This window comes from Malaclemys terrapin, chromosome 5, assembly GCF_027887155.1.
Source record: "Malaclemys terrapin pileata isolate rMalTer1 chromosome 5, rMalTer1.hap1, whole genome shotgun sequence".
NCBI classification, from domain to species: Eukaryota; Metazoa; Chordata; order Testudines; family Emydidae; genus Malaclemys; species Malaclemys terrapin.
Genome location: NC_071509.1, coordinates 40,193,368 through 40,217,555, shown reverse-complemented (window position 1 = coordinate 40,217,555; position 24,188 = coordinate 40,193,368).

Sequence of the window (24,188 nt, the reverse complement as noted above, 5' to 3'; positions counted from 1 at the left end):
TGTGCTGATCTCCACGAGGGCAGAAGTCAGGCAGCCTTCGGCGGCATGCCTGCGGGAGAACCGCCGGTCTCACGGCTTCGACAGCAATTCAGCGGTGGGTACACCAAAGGCGTGGGACTGGCAGATCACCTGCATAAATGCCACCGAATCCGCATGACCGCGGAACGCCCGCAGGCATGCTGCCGAAGGCCACCTGACTGCCATTCTTGAGGCAGCAAAAACCATAGAGCCACCCCTATAGATGAGACACAGTCTATAAATGGTAGCAGAGATGTAGTAATCTGCCAGTTTCCAAAGTGTCTCTCAGGGCTATCCAGAATAACTCTGGGGATCTCAGTCTTCTTGTTCAGTTATTCTGCCCTGTTAGAATCCAAATAGTCCAGAGATGAAGGATCCTTCCTTGAATCCATAGCTTCTTCTAATAGAAAACAAGCTGACAGGGTCACTACCCATGTGGGCTTTTCCTTTGATGATGGAGAGTGAGGAATGCATTTTGATTCTTTGACCTCTGATCATCACACACAGTGACCACTTGCTTTGAAATTAGCACTTTTTTGTTAAAGTTCTTCATTTGCATTTCACAAGGCTTCTTTCTCATTTGATGGCTTGTTTGATAGGTTATTTAGTTACAGTGCTATTTACAATGTAAATGTTTGCTATTACATTATAACAGAATACAGATAAGTGAAAACAATGTAACATCCAACAGGGCTGGCCCACAACATTTTGGCACCTGAGGCGGGGAGCTCAAATGACGCCCCCATATCCCGTCACTTGGGTCAAAACTTTGAAAGGTCTCAATTCTGCCTTCTTCCTGTTCTACTCCTCTCGTGGTACTGCTTTGCTACCTACGCCAATAAAGGAACTATCAACTTAAAATGCTTTGTTCAAAATTTTTAAGTAACACTTAACTTTCAAATGCCTGAACAGCAAATGTAACTTTTTTGTCTGCATAGTAAACACTGGCATTTTTATCGGTTTGAATAATCAAAGTGGTTCTTTCCGTGCCTTCTTGGTTGCAAAGATTTGAACTTCTTCCTGCTAAAGTCCACAATCTGGGCCAGCTCATGCTCTATTGAAATGGTTGAAGCCTCTTCTGTGTCATTGTGGTGCGTAGATGTGTTTTTATTAACTTCAGCTTGGAGAAGCTGCATTCTCCACTGGCAACTGTTACAGGAAGTGTTAGAAGTATGCGCAGAGCAACAAAAGCATTTGGAAAGAGAGTGGTCATCTTATTTGTGCACATATATTCCAGAACAGCCTTTAGAGTTGATCCTGCTGAAATGTCTCTTGAAAGGGCTTTCAGTTCATCACCTAAATCACTCAGATCAATATAGCACATGTCATCATATGTCAACACTGTCTCTAGTGCCCTGCATTGCTGGTGTAGGACTTCTTCAGGTATAGTGAGGAGTTTTGCAATATCATACAACATCACAAATATACTGCTTTGTTCCTTGAGCTGCATGAAATGTTCTTCAATTGATTGTATTGCACAATCTAGTACCTGGTTAAAGAATTCAACTATGAATTGTTGTTTGGGTTCTCTTATGGGATTATCTCATGCCTCGTAATCTAAATGTCTTCTTCTTTGGTGACTCTTGTATTCTTGAATGGGTGGGAAAATAGCTTTAGAGTGAAGCTCCTTTGCCAACTTCTGTGCACTCTTCAGAATGTTTTGAAATCCCTAATCTGACCGTAAGACTGTAGGTATGACTTTGCTTTGTCCAGTTGTTCCATTGCTCTGGATACATCAAAGTCAACACCTTGGATACTCTTGCTTACAACATTTATTTCAAACAGTATGTCATGCCACAACACTAAGCCACACAGAAATTTGAAGTTATGTATGTATCTGGTGATTCCATTTCCCTCTGCCACTGTTCTCCCACCAACAGTTCCTGTCATAGCATTATCCTCCATAATGGCAACTATGGCATCATCTATCTTCACAATTTGGTGTTTGATAGGCTTTATTGCCTCCACTCAACTTTCCCATTGTGTGGCACTCAATGGTTTCAGTGTCAGAGAGGATGTTCCCAGATGTTGTTTCAAAATTTGCCATCAATGAGTTGATGCAGAGAAAAACACATAGATGCTTTGAATTACATTAAAAAATTCAGCAACCTCACTAGAATCTTATGCTGCATCACTGACTACCAAGTTCAATGAATGAGAACTGCATGGGACAAAAAAAGCTTGAGGGTTTAACTCTCTGATCCGTGTCTGCACTTCTCTGTTCTTTCCTCTCACGTTGGCACCATTATCGTAGCCCTGTCCTCTCATGTCAGCTATCGCAATTCCCGTATCTTTCAGCTTTTTAAGAAGCACATTTGTCATACCAGCTCCTGTAGTATCATCAATGTCAATAAATTCTAGAAAATGCTCTCTGACTGTCACCATTGCAGGAACATTTTCACTAGGTTCTGTTGTTGTTACAAAACGCACCATTAAAGTTATTTCTTCCATATGGCTGATGTCAGGGTGCAATCCAGAATACCAGAGTAATATCTTGCTGACTTCAGATCTGCCACAATCTTCTGTTTGACTTTTGTTGCCAGTAACTGTATGATCTCATTTTGAATTGTTTTTCCAAGATAGTGATGTGTGTACAATTCTTGGGTGGTGACTCTTCTTAGATGCTCCAGGAGTACAGCATCAAACTCAGCCATCAGCTCCACAATTTTAAGGAAGTTTCCATTGTTTGGCACATACAGCTGATCTGAAGTGCCATGCAGTGCCAGGTTTTGGATAGCAAGCATTCTCACAATGGCAATGAGCCTTTTCAGAACATTTTGCCAGTAAAGAGACTCTGATGCAATCTTCTCTTGATACTGATCATCTATGGTGGCCTTTAACCTTAATCTTTTCTCAAGCTCTTTCCACCTATCGAATGCTCTCTGGTGATTTGCAGCCCTCTCATGGCATGCCAGATTTCTAGCCAGATTTTTCCAGTCCTGTGTTCCTGTAGAACCCAGTGTGGCTGGAACATTAGACTGGAAGAGTTTGCAACAAAAACAATATGCAGCATTCTGGGTTTCTGAGTACATAAACCATGGCCTCTCCACTTTGTCACCATTGGGGATTTCACACCAGTAATGTGTTGGATGGAAACTTCTATTTTCATTGTCTTTGGGGAACATGAAGTTTTTCACTTGCTGTGGCCCATGCAGTACAAGGAAGTTCCTCAGGCTACTGCTCAAGTGGTTTCACAGTCCTGGATCATCTAGTCTTAAGGAACTAAACTCAGCAGCAGTTGTTTCTTGCGCCTCCACCACACTCTTCTCTGATTTACACTTTTCTTCAGGAATGTGCATGGTAACACCCATTTGAGATGGAGATTTGGATGCTGCAGTAGCTGCCAGGTTACCTGCACTCTGACTAACTGGAAGATCAGGCACCACTCACATCTTCACTGGGGTCGGAAGGCTCACCATGAACATTTGTGTCTATGTATTTCAGGAGAGCTCTTTCCTGCTTAGATAGAAAAGCTTCCTTTGCTTTTTTTCTTTTTCTGAATACTGCCCCAGAGGGGCGTTTTCTTCTTTCACTCATGACTGCTGTTCTGTGACAGCTATAGAGGCTCTCAACACTCAGTTGAAGGGAACAAATAAGCAGGCTGGTAGCAGAGCCTGAGTGAAGGAAGACATCAGCGTCTTAAGGGCCTAACTGGCTCCTACTACTTCAGTTGACTGCCTGTTCTCCCTAAGTGGGTTCAGGGAAGCAGCAGGAAGCATGAAGCTCCCTGAAAAGCTGGTGTTAATCAGCCAAGGCTCCTGGGGGTGCTAGAGAGTTACATAAGAGGCTCCTCCTCCTCTCTCTTTCTGCGGCTCCTGCTGCTTTCCAGCTCCTGCTGTTATTCTCTCTCACCTTTTCTCCTGCCTCTTCTGCCCTCCTTCCTCCAGCACAGCATTCCATCATCTCTGTGCATCTAGAGCAGAGACAATACATATGCACCAGCAGCAGAGACATTTTTCTACACTCTTGGTCCTAGGGGCACCCCGCACACACAATCTGGCACCTGAGGCGGCCGCCTCAGTTCGCCTCATGGTGAGGCCATCAAATACACCCTTATACATTTAACAGTTACTTTAATCTATACTAATAAACAAGTACATTGACCTGGGGCTCAGCATAAACTGGCACCTGTAGTTGACAGTGTTTTCTAGCTCATGACCATTAGACCATAGGCCACATCGTAGAGAAGGAGATATACTACATTTGCACATTTTAGACCAATTTGCCATACAGCAGATGTACCCCCAATAGGAAATTTGGTGGCAGTGGTGGGCTAGAAACGCCATGAAGACTACTGTGCAAAGTTCTCCTGAAATCCTCTCCTTGCTTGCAGGGTTACAGAGGAGGCAGCAAGAGTTAACAGCGTGTAGTAACCTGCATGGCAATTGGAAGGAGGAACACAGCTGCAGGAGGGAAGAGTTTGGAAGAGGCACTGGGAAGAAGTTTCTATGCACATGACTTAAATGCTCGATATTGTTGCAACACCTCTGTAAATCGTCATAATAAAGACCCAGTTTACTTTTAGAAACATGGAATCCTCTCATCTTATTATCCAGCACTTGCTACAAGAAACATATCTTCACCACTATGCATTCAGAGGATCTCAAGAAGGACAGCCCACATTTATGAGCAGGGGTTATCCAATCATGCCACCATTCTGGGCCCCATACCCTTAACAACATGGCTTCCAGAGGAATGATTCTGATATTAGGTGGATATATTGTGCAAAACTCTCTAAGAGAGATGGGTGCAGAGGCAGAATTAGAGTTACTACTGATTCAATCAGTGACAAGCTAGGTGCAGATATCTGCTGTCCATGGAGGAAGGGTAGAATACTGCAGAGAGTCCCAGCTCCACAATGCACCCATGGAGGACCTTAAATGGGAAGCTATGAAGCTGGCACTCTTCTGCTTCATGCCTATACAACTGGAGTCTACTAGTTCAGTCCTCTACCTTGCCCCTATTATTTTCCATTTTCCCAAGCCATGAATACGCTAGTCCATGCTCAAAATTCATTAGTGATAGTTACCGTGAATATATTTTTAGAAAATTCATATATTAATTTTAGGGCAAATAAGCCCTACTGTAAACATTGCATGACACCATTTTAATCAGTGGAGATGTTCACTTTTACTTCAGGTAAAGAAGATTTATCCTCTAGCTTTCAATGAGAACATTGTATATGTATCTAAGGGTGGAATTACAGCATTAATAAATATAATATTGTACTATTACAATATCCACATACACTTAGATTGTCTACAGAGCTACATAATCTGTATCTGGTACTTTATTTCCCTGAAGGGTGCTTAATTTCTTCATAAACAATTTCACTGTTTTGTCCTTGTCATCTAGCTCCTACTCTACCATACTAGAAGATGATTTTGTTTCTGCTTACCTTGCTAATCCATTACACTGTTGTTATACAAGCTGCAGTGGACCTTGACAGAGTATTCAATTTTAGTTCACTTTACCTCTGTCAGATTATTTTATGGCTTTGGAATCAAGAACTTCTATAACTCCCAGCAAAGAATCTTTAGAATTCCATTAGTTTTAGGTAAGTTATAGTAGTGTATAAACTTTTTAACTCTACCCTGTCATTGGTCCATGTTGGAAGCATCATGTCAAATTCAGACTTGCCAATCAGTTCTAAAAGAAGTCTTTGGGATAGTCTTTTCTTTTCCTACCTAGTGTGGAAATTACTAATTCTACACCAAATATATATCAAGAATGAAGTCCAATAAAGAGCAATAGAAGCAAGTGTTTATCCTTCCTTAGAATATATATATATATTGTCAGAGTTATGTTAAATGTATTTTATGGTTGTTATAGTGAAGTTTGCTTGTTACATAATGATTAAAATACAAGGGAAAGAGAATATATTGACAATAGTAAATAACAAAATAAATTTGAAGAGCTGGTTAGCAGTGTATGCATCCCTTTTATTTAAAGAATATGGTCGCCACTGGTGAGACAGTGCAATCTGAATAGAATTTTGGGCTACCTTTGGCTTGTCCTTTAGTGTGAGTGCCCATCTTGAAAGGGTGGTCAAGAATGACTGTTATGACCTCAGGCTCATTTAGAAGTCCCTCCATTTATCTCAGATACAGGCCACTCCACAGTCATTCATACCTTTGTAACTTCCTGGACTAGAATGCCATAACATCTTGCTTTTTGGATGTTCCTTGATATTAATATGGAGGATTCAATGGTAGTGGAGCATGGCTACTCATTTACTTTCTAGTATAGGAATGGGCTAGTCAGGCCACTTGTCATCAGTAATCTACACTGCCTTATCTTGTGTTAAAGGGCTTACTGTAGTTTATAACATACTTCATAAACTAGGTCCAAAGTACTTGAGAGATTGCCTCTTGTCCAGAAGTCACAGCTGGCCAATGTATTTCTCTTCTTTGAGTGGTTGACAATGAGTCAAGTTGGCTAAGTCTGGCCCAAAGATAGCAAAGCTATCTATAATAATATTTTAAAAATGCTCAACTTTCAATCTTTTGCGGGCGCACTTTACTAAGAAATTTGTCATGTTTCATATGCTGTTTACTTAGAAATAGGTCCCTTTTCCAGTCAAAATGAGTCTATTTCATAGAGAAATGGACACAATCCAAGACAAAAGTGGTTTCAAAATCCAAGCTCTAAAATTAACCTGCTTGATACTGAAAAATGCAAACGTTGCCTATTTTCACATGAAAAACGTGTATTTCAGAGATAAACAAAACACAATATAGACTAGTGGTGGGCAACCTGCGGCCCGTCAAGGTAATCCACTGGCAGGCCACAAGACAGTTTGTTTACATTGACCATCCGCAGGCACGGCCGCCCGCATCTCCCAGTGGCTGTGGTTCGCCATTCCTAGCCAATGGGAGCAGCAGGAAGTGGCGCAGGCCGCAAGGACAGGCTGACTGCCGCTTCCCGCAGCTCCCATTGGCAGGGATAGGAGAAGTGTTTTCACTGGGAGCTGTGGACTGCCATGCCTGCAGATGGTCAATGTAAACAAACTGTCTTGTGACCTGCCAGCAGAATAGCCTGATGGGCTGCGTGTGGTCCATGGGCCGCAGGTTGCTCACTACTGATATAGACACATGTAGAATTACCCAAGGGGAATTGGTGAAAATATGAGTCATTGAAAAAAATTTCCCAGTTACACACAGATCTGATAATTACACTCTGATAATCTGTCTGCTGGTAGATTAATGTGTGCTGTGCTTCTGTTTACATCACACTGCAGATTGTGGTTGCTCAGTCATGTCTCTGTTATTTATATCTCACAGAGAAGTTCACACTGAAATTCTTAATCCTCTCTGAAGGAGACTCTTTCCTTTACATTTTGAAATTGCAAATCTCCAAACAACTTTCCAAAATGTTCATTGTACAATGTGTTGTCTTTGCTGTATTTCCTTTCCTGCACTGTCCCTATCATTTCTCTCACTACATAAAGTACTATTTATGTTTTATATATGTATTAAGGAATAATATTTAAAAAGACTTACAACTAATAGCAACAACAGGAGCACCTTAGGAAAGCACTGACATGACAGACAATAATGGCTCTGAAAGAGATACTATGGCCAACTAGCTGCTGATAATGGAATTATCTCACAGATGTCCATTGAGATTGCATTGGGAGAACAATAGTGAGTCAAATGAAAACATATTTGATCCAAAAGTTGACAGGAATCCTGTGGCAGTGTCAAAGGGAACATGTGACAGCCCCAGTATCCCTACACAACTTTAATGCAAATACTTATACTCTGCTAACCAGCCCTGATATATGGCCAGATATATGACCAGATTTTCAAAAGTGCTGAGTGCAACTTCTGAACATTCATTACTTTTGACCGTTTGGCTAATAGTGTTCATCACTTCCTATGCTGAACAGCTGGACCAGGTTTATACAGGCAAAGAGCCACTGGGATTCATTCCAAGAATGTGGATAAAGTGATTCAATTAAACCGTGGTTGCTATTAAAAAGTCATCATTTACCAACAATGTTATCTGGGATACAGGTTTTCCCCCCTATATTGAGGGTCTGATTATGATTGGTTATTATATGAAAGTGAAAAGAGTGGATTCAGTGCAAAGTTCCTAAGCCTCTCCCTTTGTATCCCAGGGACCAGTTACATTTGCAGTCCCCGTGTTCTCCTGACAGCAGTGATTATTCCCTGCTAGAGCTGCACAGGCACAAGATGACATAAAAAGAGCAGGAAGGAGGCAGAAACATGGCCTCATCTTCCAAGGGAGTGGGTGGCTGATCAGAGAAAGCACAGCCTGAATTATTTTATTGGTGGGACAGTGGGTGTGCTTTCCCTGGGAAGTTGTTCCACAGAGAACATGTTATTTAGCAGTGGATTTGTTTTGTTTTCATTTAGCATATTAAAATACCTGACATTATTTAGGGCCAGATATAAAGGACCTTGAAGTCAATGGAAAGACTCCCAGTGACATCAATGAGCTCTGGCTCAGACTTTTCATGTTTATTTAGTTGCTTAGTGGGATTTTCGTTTGTTTGTTTTTGTGTTGTGTTTGTTTATTGGGGAGGAAAATCCTCTCATACTGCAGAAAAGTATTTCACATAATAGTATAGCTGTGCATGCTGATTGCCCAGGAACAATAGGGGATGTTTGCTCATGCCATATCTACATTTCAAATGAAATGCTTAGGGCCTAGGGCCCAGATCCCATGGGGAGTTAGACATAGAAGAACCTTTTGGTATCTGGACCTATATTTCTAGGTATTGCATGGCTTGGTAGACAGAAAAGTGTATTAATTGCTCAGGGGGGCTATGCTTACTCACATAGGAGAGGTCTTACTTCACAAATACTGTCAGTTAAGGAAATAGGTCTAATTGCATGAATAGGTGCTTATCAAGCAATTAAGACTGAACAACCCATCCACAAATTAGCCCAGGAGAATTCAGGTGAATACTGCTGAAGGATCCTAGTAGGAGCTGAGAAGAAGCTTCCTGTATAATATTCTACTATTGGAAAATGCCGTAACTTGTGCAGCAAAACTGCTGCATGTTCATGTTAAAAGTTACAGTATCATCTTCTCCTCTGTGGCTTATGTACACTATAAAAAGGCACTAACCTCTTGAGCAACTTGGTGTGGTATGACAGTCCTTTTCTCAGCCTTGAAGATCCCTGCAGGCTCTCAGATGACCTTGGCTGGTCTTCAGTGACTTAGCCCTTTGGCCAAGTCAAACTCCAAATGAACCCCTTCCATGGTATTAAAGAGACCATTAAACAGTCCTCATTTGGGTCTTCAGCCCCTGTCAAGGCTGGATCCCCACTTTGAACTTTAGGGTACAAATGTAGGGGCCTGCATGAACACTTTTAAGCTTAACTACCAGCTTAGCTCTGGTTCTGCTGCCACCATTTCAAGGCTAATTTCCTTCCTGGGAAGCCTTGAGAAACCTTCACCAATTCCCTGGTGAATACAGATCCAAACCCCTTGGATCTTAAAACAAGGAGAAATTAACCATTCCCCTCCTTCCTCCCACCAACTCCCGGTGAATACAGATCCAAACCCCTTGGATCTTAAACAAGGAAAAATCAATCAGGTTCTTAAAAAGAAGGTTTTTAATTAAAGAAAAAGGTAAAAATCATCTCTGTAAAATCAGTATGGAAATTAACCTTACAGGGTAATCAAACTTAAAGAGCTCAGAGGACTCCACTCTAGTCTCAGGTTCAAAGTACAGCAAACAAAGATAAACACTCTAGTAAAAGGTACATTTACAAGTTGAGAAAACAAAGGAAAACTAACACGCCTTGCCTGGCTATTTACTTACAAGTTTGAAATAGGAGAGGCTTGTTTAGAAAGATGTGGAGAACCTGGATTGATGTCTGGTCCCTCTCAGTCCCGAGAACGAACACACTCCCCAACAAAGAACACAAACAAAAGCCTTCCCCCCCCAAGATTTGAAAGTATCTTGTCCCCTTATTGGTCCTTTAGGTCAGATGCCAGCCAGGTTACCTGAGCTTCTTAACCCTTTACAGGGAAAAGGATTTTGGAGTCTCTGACCAGGAGGGATTTTATAGTACTGTACACAGGACAGCTGTTACCCTTCCCTTTATAGTTATGACACGCCCCCCAAATCACAGATAGTGTTGGACATTCGGTTCCACACTGGCTGTGATTTCTTCCTGGAGTTCTAGGAGAAAACAGAGTTAATAAGACACATGTACCTTTAGACACACTACTGATTATATAAAAACTAACAATATGTTTCATTCCAAGAACAATTGTTAACCAGTTAACTCTGGGAAACTTTCCCGGGAGAGTGCATCAGCCACTTTGTTAGAGGCTCCCGAAATGTGTTGTATTTCAAAATCAAAATCAAAATCTTGGAGAGCTAAACTCCACCGAAGAAGTTTTTTGTTATTTCCCTTGGCGGTATGCAGCCACTGTAGCGCAGCATGGTCTGTTTGTAGTTGGAAACGCCGTCCCCAAACATATGGGCGTAGCTTTTCCAGTGCGTACACAATGGCATAGCATTCCTTTTCGCTGATTGACCAATGGCTTTCCCTCTCAGACAGTTTCTTACTGAGAAACACGACAGGATGGAATTCTTGATCCGGTCCTTCCTGCATTAAAACTGCTCCCACGCCTCGCTCGGACGCATCTGTGGTTACTAGGAACGGTTTGTCAAAGTCTGGGGCCCTTAGCACAGGGTCAGACATGAGTGTTGCCTTAAGCTGGTTAAAGGCCTTTTGACACTCATCAGTCCACTGAACTGCATTTGGCTGTTTCTTTCTGGTTAGGTCTGTCAGCGGGGTGGCGATTTGGCTGTAGTGGGGTACAAATCGCCTATAATATCCGGCCAAGCCTAAGAAGGATTGGACCTGTTTCTTAGACTTTGGAACCGGCCACTTTTGGATAGCATCCACTTTGGCCTGTAGGGGATTTATAGTTCCTTGACCCACCTTGTGCCCCAGGTAAGTCACTCTGTTTTGGCCTATTTGACACTTTTTAGCCTTAACAGTTAGTCCTGCCTGCTGGATGCGCTCGAAAACTTTTTCCAGGTGCTCGAGGTGCTCTGCCCATGAATCAGAAAAAATGGTCACATCATCGAGGTAGGCAACTGCAGATTCTCCCAATCCCGCTAGGAGACCATCTACAAGTCTTTGGAAGGTGGCGGGTGCATTTCGCAACCCAAAAGGGAGTACATTGAATTCATACACCCCTGCCTGGGTGACGAAGGCTGACCTTTCCTTAGCGGGTTCATCTAGTGGTACTTGCCAGTACCCCTTGGTTAAGTCTAAAGTAGAGATGAATTGGGCATGTCCCAATTTCTCCAATAGCTCATCTGTGCGTGGCATTGGATAGTTGTCAGGATGAGTTACAGCATTTAGCTTACGGTAGTCCACGCAAAAGCGTATTTCCCCATCTGGTTTGGGAACTAGAACCACTGGAGATGCCCATGCACTCCTAGAGGGGCGGATTATACCCATCTGTAGCATGTCCTGGATCTCCCTTTGTATAGCAGTTTTGGCATGAGGTGACTCCCGGTAGGGTGGGGTTCTAATAGGGTGAGCATTACCTGTGTCAATGGAGTGGTATGCCCGTTCGGTCCATCCTGGAGTGGCTGAGAAAATTGGTGCAAAGCTTGTGCACAGCTCCTTGATCTGCTGTCGCTGCAGACATCCAAGGGTCGTGGAGAGGTTCACCTCTTCCATGCCAGCATCCTTTTTTCCTTCGTAGTAGACACCTTCAGGCCACTCCGCGTCATCTGTTTCCTGGGCTGTAAACTGGCAAACGTTTAATTCTCTGGAATAAAAGGGCTTAAGAGAATTAACATGGTATACCTTAGGCTTTATGTTGGAGGTGGGGGAGGCTATGAGATAGTTAACAGCTCCTAGGCGCTCCTGGACCGTGAATGGTCCTTCCCACGACGCTTCCATTTTATGGGCCTGGAGCGCCTTTAAGACCATGACTTGGTCTCCTACTCTGAAGGACCATTCTCTGGAATGTTTATCATACCAGGCCTTTTGCTCCTCCTGAGCATTCTTTAGGTTTTCTTTAGCAAGGGTTAAAGAGTGTCGGAGGGTGCTTTGTAGGTTGCTTACAAAGTCTAGAATGTTAGTTCCTAGAGAAGGGGTAAACCGCTCCCATTGCTGCTTCACCAACTGTAACGGCCCCTTAACCTCGCGGCCATACACAAGTTCAAATGGTGAAAACCCTAAACTGGGATGTGGTACAGCCCTGTAGGCAAAAAGCAACTGCTGCAACACTAGGTCCCAATCATTGGAGTGTTCATTTACAAATTTACGTATCATGGAGCCCAAAGTTCCATTAAACCTCTCCACCAGGCCATTGGTTTCATGGTGGTAAGGGGTGGCAACCAAGTGATTCACCCCATGAGCTTCCAACAGGTTTTTCATGGTCCCTGCCAGGAAATTAGTTCCCGAATCTGTAAGGATGTCGGAGGGCCAACCTACCCTGGCAAAAATGTCTGTTAATGCCTGGCACACACTTTTAGCCTTGGTGTTGCTTAAGGGTACTGCTTCCGGCCATCGGGTAGCAAAATCCATGAAAGTCAGTACGTACTGCTTTCCTCTGGGTGTCTTCTTTGGGAAAGGACCCAGAATATCCACAGCTACGCGCTGAAATGGGACCTCAATTATGGGTAGTGGCTGGAGAGGGGCTTTAACCTGGTCTTGGGGCTTTCCCACTCGTTGGCACACCTCACAAGACCGGACATAATTAGCAACGTCCTTGCCCATTCCCTCCCAGTGGAAGGACTTCCCCAACCGGTCCTTGGTTCTGTTCACCCCAGAATGGCCACTGGGATGATCATGGGCTAAGCTCAAGAGCTTTACCCGATACTTAGTGGGAACTACCAACTGTCTTTGAGGATGCCAGTCTTCCTGGTGCCCACCAGAAAGAGTCTCCTTGTATAAAAGTCCTTGTTCTATAACAAACCGGGATCGGTTCGAAGAGCTGAGAGGCGGTGGGGTGCTCCGCGCCGCCGCCCAAGCTTTCTGAAGGCTGTCATCTGCTTCCTGCTCAGCCTGGAACTGTTCCCTTGATGCTGGAGACATCAGTTCCTCCTTGGACTGTGGACTGGGGCTTGGTCCCTCTGGAAGCAATGCAGGTACTGGGGCTGTTTCTATTGACTGTGAACCGCTGTCCGCTGGTGCACTATGTGGTATCTCAGGCTCTGGCTGAGCCTCTTGGGTAGGGTTATCTGCTGCTTCCGCCAGGTCAGGCTCGCTGGTGCCCTCTGGCATTGGAGTTGTAGACGGGTTTGCAAGCGCTGGACTCAGGGCTCGCAATGGTTCTGGTGCTGGTTGCGTTGCCAGTTCCAGTTCTGGGACTAGCTTTGGCTGGGTCTCTGGGATTGGATTCACTACGGTTGTTGCAGTTGTTGGCAGGGGATCCTGTTCCACCACGTTTGTCTGGGTCTCTGGTAACACAGATGGGGCCCTGGTGGACGGCTCAGGAACAGGGATGGGGATGAAAGCTTGCTTAGCCTGGCTGCGGGTGACTATTCCCACCCTCTTGGCTAGCTTCACATGGTTGGCCAAATCTTCCCCCAGCAGCATGGGAATGGGATAATTGTCATAGACTGCAAAAGTCCACATTCCTGACCAGCCCTTGTACTGGACATGCAACGTGGCTGTAGGCAAGGTTACAGACTGTGACACGAAGGGTTGAATTGTCACTGTAGCCTCCGGGTTGATGAGTTTGGGGTCCACTAGGGATTGGTGGATAGTTGACACTTGAGCCCCAGTGTCCCTCCAAGCGGTAACCTTCTTTCCGCCCTCTATCAAGGTTTCCCTTCGCTCCGAGGGTATGAGAGAGGCATCTGGGTTTGCGGATCTTTGGTGTGATTGGGGTGTAATGAACTGTAATCGGTTGGGGTTCTTGGGGCAGTGAGCCTTTATATGTCCCAGTTCATTAAATTTGAAACATCGCCCTGCTAAGGTATCACCGGGACTATGTTGGTTGGTGGAGACTGGTGTGGTGGGGTGAGAAGGCGTCTGGGGTTTCCCTTGGGATGTGGGTGGGGCCTTGGGTTGTCCCCGGTGGTAAGGTTTTGTTTCGGCTTGCCCCTTCTGATATTTACTCCAACTGCTACTAGTTTTTTTCTTTTTTGCCACCTCCACCCATTGGGCTCCAATCTCCCCCGCCTCAGTTACAGTTTTGGGCTTCCTATCTAGGATGCACCTTTCTATTTCCTCAGGAACACCCTCTAAAAACTGCTCCATTTTTACTAGGAAAGCAGATCTTCCAGAGATTTAACATTTGCTCCTGATACCCAGGCATCACAATTTTTGTCAATGTGGTAGGCATGACGGGTAAATGACACATCCGGTTTCCACTTTAGGGCTCTGAACCGCCGACGGGCATGCTCGGGTGTTAGCCCCATTCTGAGTCTGGCCTTGTTTTTAAAAAGTTCATAACTGTTCATGTGTTCCTTAGGCATTTCAGCCGCCACCTCTGCTAAGGGTCCACTGAGCTGAGGCCTCAGCTCTACCATGTACTGGTTTGCAGCGATGCTGTATCCAAGGCAGGCCCTTTCAAAATTTTCTAAGAAGGCCTCAGTATCATCGCCTGCCTTGTAGGTGGGGAATTTTCTGGGATGGGAAGTGGTACCTGGAGGGGGGTTGTTAGGATTGCCTGGTGCATCCTGCTTAGACTTTGCTACTTCCAGTTCATGCTTCCTTTCTTTTTCTCTCTCCTCCATCTCTTTTTCTTTCATCTTCATCTCTTTTTTTTTCAGCTCCATCTCTCTCTTGTGGGCCTCCTCTTTGGCTTTTTCTTCTCTTTCTCTCTGCTCTGTCTCGAGTTTTGTTAATTGAAGCAGTCTCTGATGTTTTCTTTCATTTTCTTCTGCTTCTAGTTTGTCCAGTTGTATTTTTTTAGCTACTTCTTTGGTAGTCATTTTCCTGTTTTTTTGTGCTGGGTCAGCCCCTCTGCAGTTGACTGAAACTGGGAAGCTCTCAGCTCTGGCTGCTGCTGAGTTAACAGAGACTTTCTAACTAGCTACTCCCCAGGATGTAAAAAGAAAAAAAAAAACACAATTCAGCTTGTAAATTCCTTTTACCTTTGTTTGCCCATTTGAACACTTCTCTTAACAAAGGACCTGTTAAAAAAACTTAACACCTCTGCCTTCAGGCAAGGAGAGATAAGATATGTATCTATCTACCTCCAGCTGGGCTTTCCAAGCAGCTAGAAGGAAAAAAAATCTCACTGGCTTTTGGGTTTAAAATGATCCCACCATGTCAAGGCTGGATCCCCACTTTGAACTTTAGGGTACAAATGTAGGGGCCTGCATGAAAACTTCTAAGCTTAACTACCAGCTTAGCTCTGGTTCTGCTGCCACCATTTCAAGGCTAATTTCTTTCCTGGGAAGCCTTGAAAAACCTTCACCAATTCCCTGGTGAATACAGATCCAAACCCCTTGGATCTTAAAACAAGGAGAAATTAACCATTCCCCTCCTTCCTCCCACCAACTCCTGGTGAATCAAGATCCAAACCCCTTGGATCTTAAACAAGGAAAAATCAATCAGGTTCTTAAAAAGAAGGTTTTTAATTAAAGAAAAAGGTAAAAATCATCTCTGTAAAATCAGTATGGAAATTAACCTTACAGGGTAATCAAACTTAAAGAGCTCAGAGGACTCCCCTCTAGTCTCAGGTTCAAAGTACAGCAAACAAAGATAAACACTCTAGTAAAAGGTACATTTACAAGTTGAGAAAACAAAGGAAAACTAACACGCCTTGCCTGGCTATTTACTTACAAGTTTGAAATAGGAGAGACTTGTTTAGAAAGATGTGGAGAACCTGGATTGATGTCTGGTCCCTCTCAGTCCCGAGAACGAACACACTCCCCAACAAAGAACACAAACAAAAGCCTTCCCCCCCAAGATTTGAAAGTATCTTGTCCCCTTATTGGTCCTTTAGGTCAGATGCCAGCTAGGTTACCTGAGCTTCTTAACCCTTTACAGGGAAAAGGATTTTGGAGTCTCTGGCCAGGAGGGATTTTATAGTACTGTACACAGGACAGCTGTTACCCTTCCCTTTATAGTTATGACAGCCCCAGATATGGGGCCTTTAAAATCATCCCTTTGTTGAGACTCCCCTAAGCATGTCTCCTTCTTGAGGTTTACACCACTTTACCTGTGGCTGGTAAGGAACCCAGGCCCATCCATTATTCTGGGTTCCAGCAGCTACATAGAACTTGATCAATTTTGTTGCTGCTTCTTCCCTGGGCCTCCTCTTATCTGGCCACTTTTGTTTCATCCATATCTCAGAGTTCATGTTCTTAAGTCCTCTTTCTCTCCCTGCAAATCCAGATAAGCAAAATGAAGCCAGAAAATAAACTCTGACTACCTCTCAAGTTTCTTTGGCCAGAATGAAGCACCCTTCCTTCCCCTCTAGTCACAACCAGGAACTGAATTGCTAGGCTGCAGCTCCTTTTATTTGAACCTGATAGGCGCTTTCAACTTCCATCTAGCATCAAAGTAGGGTTGTGCAGGGAGGAGGGGGGGATTACAATAGTCATAACTTTGGCAGATTCCAATATGGGTCAGTGTGTTAGATAGTGTTCAGTTGAAATCCCTGTAATGGCTGCCAAAGTGCATTGATCCTGAGCAAAGTAATGCATGGTGAGCAAGTGTCTCTCTATGTCTTATGCAGTTTGTGGTTCTCTCCTCATCTTAGCTTTCCTACCTCCCAAGTAAAGGAAGGGAGCAGGTCAGGACTCAACATGTACATCTACATGGGGATAAAAGCCCTGTGGCATGACCATGTGTTATTGGAAGATGCACAAGCCAATGAAGAGGTAAGAAGGTGCCATTTTAATATGGTAACTTTTCTGATTATGATTACATTTTAAGGAGATTAGACATAGGGAGGATTTCAAGTAGGCACAGCCTGAAATTAGGAACGAGAAAATGTAGTTTATATATTAGGAAAATATTTTTAAAGTAAAGGTCAATTAGAAAATGGAATGATTTCCAAGGTGAGTCACTGTGTCGCCGTCAGTAGAAAGTACATTATACAAGATAAACTGCTTGGGAATTTAGTGTATAGCAAAGAAACCTGCACTATTGCAGTAGATGACCCAGGCAGCACTTGTCATCCCCATCAGTGCCTCCTGTCATACTATTAAGAGCTATAAAAAGAAAAGACTAATATGTGCTCTTTGAAAGAGGATACAAAAAAGTTGAAGATTGATATTATACTTACTTTTAGACACCCCAGGGTACAAGATAATGCATATGAGATATGTATTAACAGCTCCATAAAACATGCTCTGTCATATTGAAATACTTTAATTACAAAATGGCTTTAGAAGGTTGGGCAAATATTGAAACTCTTTAATCACTTATTTTAATTAATATAAACATAGTGAAAAAATGCTGAGATTTTGATTAACATGCTTCTGAATAATGTCATTTCAATGTCTATAGGAGCCAAAAATAACTACTTAGTAGCTATAATCCATTATTATTCATATCAAGCAATATTAGTATCAGCTATGGCAGGTTTCAAAGCCCATTGAAATCAATGAGAGTCTTTCCATTTACTTTAGTGTCCTCTTGATTAGGATACTAACCTATGCTTATCAATAGCAGTGAGATATTCTGGAGAATGCATTTTTCTATAGGTGAAAACACTATCTTTTTATCTCATGTGGTAGTTACATTGCACCCACATTATGCAGAAATCCTCTAAACATATTATTAACATATCTGAGTTTTACATTTCTTAAAGCTAAATTCTGCACTGAGTTACATAGCTGTAAAATCTCAGAAGTAAATGGATTTGAGCTAGGTCTGTCGATTATTCACAGTTAACTCATGCGATTAACTAAAAAAATAATCATAATTAAAAATTTAAATGTGATTAAATGCAGTTTTAATCCTACCATTAAACAATAGAATACCAATTGAAATGTATTAAATATTTTGGATGTTTTTTCTACATTTTCAAATATATTGATTTAATTACAACACAGAATACAAAGTATACAGTGTTCAATTTATATTATTTTGATTACAAATATTTTGCACTTTAAAACTGATAAAAGAAATAGTATTTTTCAATTCACCTTTGGATCATTATTGAGCAGAACTCATCATCAGCATGGTTGCATGTCCTGTGGAATGAATGATGGTTGAAACATGAAGGGACGTATGAATCTTTAGCGCATCTGGCATGTAAATATCTTGCAATGCCGGCTACAAGAGTGCCATGTGAATGCCTGATTTCACTTTCAGGTGACACTGTAAACAAGAAGTCAGCAGCATTATCTCCTGCAAATGTAAATAAACTTGCTTGAGCGATTGGCTGAACAAGAAGTAGAACTGAATGTACTTGTAGGCTCTAAAGTTTTACATTGTTTTATTTTTGAGTGCAGTTATTTTTGGCACATAACTCTACCTTTGTAAGTTCAACTTTCATGATAAAGAGATAGCACTACCTGTATTAAGTAAATTGAAAAATACTATTTATTTTATTTTTACAGTGCAAATACTTATAATAAAAATAAATATAAAGTGAGCACTATACACTTTGCATTCTGTGTTTGTAATTGAAATCAATATATTTGAAAATGTTGAAAACGTCCAAAATATTTATATAGCTGGTATTCTATTATTGTTTCACATAGCGATTAATCATGCGATTAATTTTTTTAATTGTTTGAACCTATGTAGCTGCAGGGAGAATCTATCACCTTGAAGGACATAAATCCACACCCTGCAGAGGTCAAACATAGGAATTTATTACACACAGTGCTGGCGGAGTGTCACCTGGCTTATTAGGCTCAGAGACACTGTCAATCAATTGATTACAATAGAATATACGTATTTTCCATGTGCGGGGGAAAGTGATGGGGTAAGCAGTTCCACACCCCGGGATAGGTCTAACTGCAAGACAAGATAGCACATTAGCCAATGGTTAACAGATCACATAATGTCTCTGCCCATGGTCTCAAGTTAGCAAGTTAACATTTAATTTAATACTTTGATAAAATGTTATTAGTATAAAATATATATGTTGAATTCTGATTTGAGGTCCATAGGAATGAAGTAGCTCCTCTGATTGTCCAGCAGATACATTCCTAGGGTTTAAAACAAAGAAACAGTGAAAGTATATGGCAATAAAGATTGTCTCCTGTGTGTTTTAAGGCAGGCATTGGTCCCTGGGAAAGGGAGGTGGGAGGAGGCCATATCTTATACTGAAATGTGCCAACCTTTCATAAACTCAAGGTTGGATCTGTGGGAAAAATGTCTCCCTACAGAAGAAACTAACAACCAAAACAGGACTTCTTTGTTCAATCTGCAACTCTGAATAAGACACAATTATTTAGTTCTCAGCTCCAACACCTGGCAATTTGCTGACTAGTCTTATTTTAACAAAACAAGATTATCTGTTTACCCTAGCTTTCTCTTAGCTGATCACTATTTGCTAGGCCTCTGGTCCCTTGACCAAACCCTGGACTTTGGGTCTGGAAAAGAGTGGCACAATCCATATACCAGGTTGTTATATAAAATGCACATGGATTTTAACCCTTCACACCTTGAGGAGTATGGCTGTCTCAGAAACAATTTAGGTACCAAAATATTTATATAAACTCTAGCCTGAAACTGGGACAGAGAACCACAGACCGGACCTGCTACAGGTAAACAAATCAGCCCGGCATGCCAGGGTGCTTACCCTGGCAGGCCACGTACCAAAGGTTGCCGATCCTTGTTTTATACAAAACAAATAGATCTAACTTTATAAAGAGAAAAGTAAAAATAATAATTAAACCACATGTAGCATTAGCTATCTTAAATACCTAAATGTATAAGGGTAGGCTCACTGCTGGAACACTTTCTTGCACTGGGCATGGCATAGCAGCTTTTCCCCTTATCTGGAACCCCCATGTATGGCATCTCTGGCCCTTTGATAGTCCGCCTCTACTTGTGGTTCAGGCATCTGGCCAAGTAACACCTAATCTGACCAGTATTGCCAACCTCTAGAGATCTAAAATCCCCCAAAATCATTAGATTGGTCCAGCAAATTATCACAGAATCATAGAAGATTAGGGTTGGAAGAGACCTCAGGAGGTCATCTAGTCCAACACCCTGCTCAAAGCAGGCCCAACACCAACTAAATCATCCCAGGCAGGGCTTTGTCAAGCCGGGCCTTAAAAACCTCTAAGGATGGAGATTCTACCTTGGTAGAATCTTGGTAACCCATTCCAGTGCTTCACCACCCTCCTAGTGAAATAGTGTTTCCTAATATCCAACCTAGACCTCCCCCACTGCAAGTTGACACCATTGCTCCTTGTTCTGTTATCTGCCACCATTGAGAACAGCCTAGCTCCATCCTATTTGGAACCCCGCTTCAGATAGTTGAAGGTTGCTATCAAATCCACCCTCACTCTTCTCTTCTGCAGACTAAACAAGCCCAGTTCCCTCAACCTCTCCTCGTAAGTCATGTGCCCCAGCCCCCTGATCATCTTCGTTTCCCTCCGCTGGACTCTATCCAATTTGTTCACATCCTTTCTGTAGTGGGGGGCCCAAAACTGGATGCAATACTCCAGATGTGGCCTCAGCAGTGCTGAATAGAGGGGAATAATCACTTCCCTCGATCTTCTGGCAATGTTCCTACTAATGCAGCCCAATATGCCATTAGCTTTCTTGGCAACAAGGGCACACTGCTGACTCATATCCAGCTTCTCATCCACTGTAATCCCCAGGGCCTTTTCTGCAGAACTGCTGCTTAGCCAGTCAGTCCCCAATCTCTAGCGGTGCATGGGATTCTTCTGTCCTAAGTGCAGGATTCTGCACTTGTCCTTGTTGAACCTCATCAGATTTCTGTTGGCCCAATCCTCCAATTTGTCTAGGTCACTCTGGACCCTATTTCTACCTTCCAGCATATCTACCTCTCCCGCCAGCTTAGTGTCATCTGCGAACTTGCTGAGGGTGCAATCCACCCTATCATCCAGATCATTAATAAAGATATTGAACAAAACTGGCCCCAGGATCGACCCCTGGGGCACTCTGCTTGATACTGGCTGGCAACTAGACATTGAGACATTGATCACTATCTGTTGAGCCAGACAATCTAGACAGCTTTCTATCCACCTCATAAAAATCTCATAAAATTATGAGATTTTAAAATAATCAAACCATGTTTTCTGTCTGTATTTTGACTTTTTAACTCTATTTTACTCCTCTGGATATGTGTGTCTCATAATTTCAGGTTGAAATATCAACCTTTAATGAATATGAAATGCACACCTTTCTCTGTCTGCTAAGATGGAGATTCTTAACCCCCAAAATAGGAAATATATGGTAGTTCTCCTATTGTCTTGACTTCCCCACTCAGCTCACTGTCCCCTGGTTTTCATCCCCTTCTCTGGACCTGGCAGCACCACCCACTGACTCCTCCCATCTCCTACCTCCCACTGCCCCTGGGGTTTCCCCCTTCCTCAGCTGCTGCTGCTGCAGCAGCACCTCCCTAGATTCCAAGTAGAGGAGAAGACCCCAGGTAGCAGGAGGAGCAAAGTGCAGCTGCTGGTCCTGGGGTGTGAGCTTCTCCTGCAGGTACCAAAATCCCATGATTTATGATCAATTTGTGAAAGTTGGGAATAGCAGCTTCCTCTGGCTTCTCTGCAGGAAGTCCTCTTACTCGCCACTGCTTCCAGGCTGGGGGAGCTACCATTCTATCTCTATCTCCCAGCACTATTCTCTGCACCTCAGTTAGCCTCCCTCCTGCCCTACATCACCCTGTACCTCATTCACATGCAACTCTTAGATCAGCCACCTGCTCTACACAGGGAAAATTTGTGAGTTGACAGCCTTTCAGCATGTTTTATTATTACACGTAAAATAAGACCCCGAAATCACTATGGTCGTGATAAAATCACAAGACCTGGCAATACTGTAATCCCATTCTTCCAGGATAAAAGAAGGTCAAATAGAAGTCCACTATCTTTCAGCCCCATCCCTGGTTCCCATCCTACACCCTTCTCTCAGGGTTCTCAGTTGTCCTTATTTCTTAGGCATCTCCTGCCACCTTCCCTCGGTACGGAAATTGAGGCCCAAACGCTACACTGGGTTCCTTGCAGGAAACCTATAACTATCAGCCAAGGTCTGCTCCCTCAGACTCCTTGCTGCTTCCTCTGTCACAAACTGTGATGGGGATGGCCAGGCCTAATGATCAGAGCTGGAGCAGCCAGGCCTAGCGGGCAGAGCCAGAATCAGAAGTCCAGGGAGGAGTTGAGCAAGGCTGGAAGAAAACTAGGAATAGGGCAGGAGCAAGACTAAAAACAGGACCAAAGGAAGAGCTGGAGCAGGACTAAAAACAGGACCAAAGGAAGAGCAAGGCTGGAGCAGGCTAAGGGTTGGGGAGTTTGTTGCCACTGTCAGGCAGGAATGAGTTCCAAGCTGTGAAGTGATGTTGAATAGACTGAGCTGTTGTTCCTCCTGTGTAATTTATATATCTGGTCTGGGAGTCACATGACCAGTTCCTGGCTTGTAGATTGGCTGGAGACAAGCACACGAGTGACTGATCACCTTAGAGCCTCCCTGGACTTCTTTCTGTTATAGTGTCTTTTTAGGTCTTCTCCCTGTGATGGGGTTTTACTCATCAGAGTGGTGCCTTCTGCTGGCTGTCTTTGGGATTAGCTCTGTCAACCAAAGCATTCTATCCTGGTGGTGCCTCTCTCATCCTCATCAGTGCTTGCAGACCCACCTCAGTCCAAGAACTGCAGCATCCTTTTCATAACTCAGACCTCTAGCCATGTCACCATCTGTTTTTTCCCCTTGCTGAGGCCAAGGTCTCTCAGTCCAATTCCTGCCACTTTCCCAGTGGCAACTGGTCAGATATCAGGAGGCTGATATCCACAGGATCCATGGGTTGAGATCTGGAGTATGGCACGGGACTGGTGCTGCCATACTCCAGATCTCAACCCATGGATCCTGTGGATATCAGCCTCCTGCTGCATCTCTTTAACTTCCGTCTCTGCTGCTTCTCTTCCTTGAGCAACTTCCCCAAGGCCCCAGCACCTTCTTTGTCCTCTTCTCAGGGCTTTCAGCCAGCCAGTCCCAGCAGCCAGCCAGGAGCTTTCTCTTGCTCCTCTGGTCCCTGCTAGCAGCTGCTCTGTCCAAGGTACTTCCTATTCTCTCACCATCTCAGGGATACACTTCTCACTCCCTGTGCACCGAGCAACCACTGACTGCTCTTCCTCACAGTTTCCTTTTATGTGAGTCTGCTGGGACCTGATTGGCTGCTTCCTGTGCAGCCTCCCTAGGCTGCTTTGAGGTCTCACCTCCACTGCTCCTCTCTGAGACAGGATATAGCCAGCCCATGAGGCCTCCATTAATCCCTTTCTCTCTGGTGTAGGGTTGAACACCCCATCACACTCCCCTAGCCCCTTTCTAGCTGGTCATTTGTTTGTTGTGTATTATATGACTTACAGTGCTGGCCTATTTGCATACTGAGCCACAAGCAAAAGAAGAGATTGAAAAATTTGTAAGAGAGGATATTCACAGTGTGAGACAAACAGCAGGTGGTGTCCTGTTTGTGTTTAAAGACACAGGAAGGATATATGTTTGGGATAAAGAAACACATGTAATCCTTCACCTAGGAGACAAGCTGACAGTGTGGCTGTTTCATGAATGGATGGTCATAGCCAAGCCTGAGTGTAAAACATTGCAAGGATTTTGTGTGACCAATATTCTACAAGATAGCTCAGTGGTTTGAGCATTGGCCTGCCAAACCCAGGGTTGTGAGTTCAATCCTTGAGGGAGCCATTTAGGGATCTGGGGCAAAAATCTGTCTGGGATTGGTCCTGTTTTGAGCAGGGGGTTGGACTACATGATCTCCTGAGGTCCCTTCCAACCCTGATATTCTATGAGTATCTTGTTAAGTAACTCTGGGCACTAGAATGTGTGTTACACTTCTGTTTTATATGTAACCATTTGTTTCCAATACTTCCATTTGCTAGTACTTGAATCTTTATGCTTTGTTAAATAAATTTACATTTAATTTTACTATAAACATATCTAAGTGCTGTGTGCTAAGAGCGGTGATCTGAGGTGGAACTGGTAAGGTGTTGATGTACTGGGTTTTTTTGAAGCAGCAAATCTGTGAATATTGAGAGTGTACATTGAACAGAGGCTGGATACTCCAAGGAGAAGTTTGGAAGGTTC